Source organism: Portunus trituberculatus, chromosome 18 (assembly GCF_017591435.1).
Source record: "Portunus trituberculatus isolate SZX2019 chromosome 18, ASM1759143v1, whole genome shotgun sequence".
Classification (NCBI taxonomy): domain Eukaryota; kingdom Metazoa; phylum Arthropoda; class Malacostraca; order Decapoda; family Portunidae; genus Portunus; species Portunus trituberculatus.
The window spans coordinates 20,960,986-20,963,485 of record NC_059272.1 but is presented as its reverse complement, the minus strand read 5'-3'; the positions used below and the strand labels follow the sequence as shown (position 1 = coordinate 20,963,485).

At 41.1% G+C, this 2,500-nt stretch overlaps 1 pseudogene; it reads left to right on the top strand.

The window, feature by feature from the left end:
• LOC123505759 overlaps positions 1–2,500 on the top strand; it is a 390,503-nt pseudogene that overhangs the window by 277,221 nt on the left and 110,782 nt on the right.

Here is a 2,500-nt window from a genome sequence, read left to right as displayed (position 1 = left end):
TCTCTATTTCTCCCTTTCCTGTCCCTCACTCTACGTACACTCACCCATTTATCTCCCCGACACTCTCTCTCTCTCTCTCTCTCTCTCTCTCTCTCTCTCTCTCTCTCTCTCTCTCTCTCTCTCTCTCTCTATTCTGTACCACTTTCTTCCACTGCCTCCATTTACTATCAGATTCTCCCATTTTTCTCACAACTTTGATTTTTTTTCTTCTCTTTCACTTCCTCTTCACTCGTCTCTCACCAACACCCCATTCCCTCGTCTCTGTCTCCAGGAAGAGCCACGTATAGGCCTACCAGATTCGTATTTTCCAACAGCTTGTCTTGTATCGTGTTCTTTTGTTGCCAGGAGGAGTAATGGAAAGGATTGGATCGTATTGCACCGTCTTCCTCGCTATGGTACAGGATCTAAACCTCTTTACGATTTAGTAGTGTTTCCGATTCTCCATTCGGTAATAAATCATCTGACCTTGTTTTCTTTAATCCTCCAGAGCTATAATGTATGATTTAGTAACGCTGTGTATATGTTTCCCTTCTATAATGCAGGATTTTAGTCTTTTGTATGTTCTCCGCATGATTTGATACAATTTCGCTTTCCCTCGTTAATATCCCCCTTCATTAATACACGGCTTAACACACTCTTCGATCCTCCAGTCGTGAAAAACAATCCAACCCTTTATTTTTTCGTCTTCCCATTCCATAATACACGATTTATTTCACTCTACGATCAGCCAAATTCCATACTAAACAATCAAACCCTCTTTATTTTTTCATACCTACATGCTATAACACTTTATCTAACACTCTTAAACCAGATCCAACAACCCTCTTTCTTCCACCCCACATGCCGTAACACTCTTCTCTGATCCTCATGGTCACCTGTTTACACCTGCCTTCCTCTCTCCCTCAGGTCCTCTGGTGGTGGTGAGGGTGGCACAGGGGGACACGGCTCGCCTCCCCTGTGGACACCCCGAGGCGAGGCACCCTGGAGACCACATGAGTCTCGTCCTGTGGTACCGCGACAGGACCTCCAGACCCTTCCTCAGGTGAGTCGTGAGTGAGGATTGAAGTTGTGAGTGAGGATTAAAGTCGAGTCGTGAGTGAGAAAGGATTGTCGTGAGTCGTGAGTAAGGATTAAAGTCAAGTCGTGAGTGAGAAAGGATCAAAGTCGTGAGTCGTGAGTGAGAAAGGATTAAGTCGTGAGTGAGAAAGGATCAGAGTCGTGAGTCGTGAATGAGAAAAACCTGATCAAAGTCGTGAGTAATGAATCGTGAAAGAGGAAAAATCAAAGTCGTGAGTAGTGAGTCGTGAGTGAGAAAGAATTAAAGTCGTGAGTCGTGAGTCAGAAAAAATTAAAGTCGTGAGTCGTGAGTCGTGAGTCGTGAGTGAGAAGGAATTATGAAGGAGCTGTGAGTCCTAAGCTGATTTTTGAGTTGTGAGGTGTGAGTGTAGAATAATCAAAGTCGTGAGTCGCCAGTTGTGAGTCGTGAACCATGAGTCATAAATTGTGATTCGTGAGTCGTGAGTTACATGTTGAATAATCGTGAGTGAATCCTCCTTGCTTTCGTGAGTAGTGCTCAGGGTTGACTTGACTGAAAACACCAGGAGGCTGTGCTTGTGTCGACTGGATTTTAAAAGGATACTTGTGTCGAATTAATCTCAGTGACTTTGCATTGCGCTAAAAAGTGTTTATTTCTGGCGCCATTCGTGATTCACTCTCTCACGTTAATTAATTGGACGACTTAGGGAATTTTGAACCTAGTGACTGGTTATACGAAAGAAGCGGGCTGGTTTTTTTTATTGAAGTCTGAGCGTTGACATGATTCGGCACCAGATTATTATTATTTTTTTCTCCACTTAAGACTTCGCGTGGGATTCAATGTTTTTTGGAGACTTGAGGTGTTCCATTGTGTTAAATGAGACCAATGTGTGTTATCTCATTCTAACCAAAAAAAAAGACGTTTATTTTTGTTGAGGATGGAATTTTAGGGGACTTGAAGGAGTAATAAGGTGTTGGATTGTATTAAATGAGACTTCAGGGTGTGATAAGGTGTTCGATTGTGTTAAATGAGACCATATGTGTTGATCTCATTCTAACAAAAAAAAAAAAAAAAGATTTATTTTTGTTGAGGACGGAGTTTTCGAGGCTGTGATAAGGTGTTGGATTGTGTTAAATGAGATCAATGTGTGTTAATTTCAATGTAAATAAAAAAACAACAACATTTATTTTCTTTTATGGACTTCGCTAACTATTTTTTATTTTATTGAGAAGACGTGTTTATCAGACTCTAAAAACGATGATATTACTTTCTTTACGGACTTTCATGATTTATTCCCTCTTTGGTGGAACTTCGCTAACTAGATTTGACTTAACCTCTTCAGTACCATGACGCGTTTTCATATTCATTCTGCTTACTATTGGGCGATTCAGCTTCAAAAACTTATGTGGAGATTAAAATAGTGAAGACTCTGGCCATCAACCTTCTGACCTCCATAAACCCTTC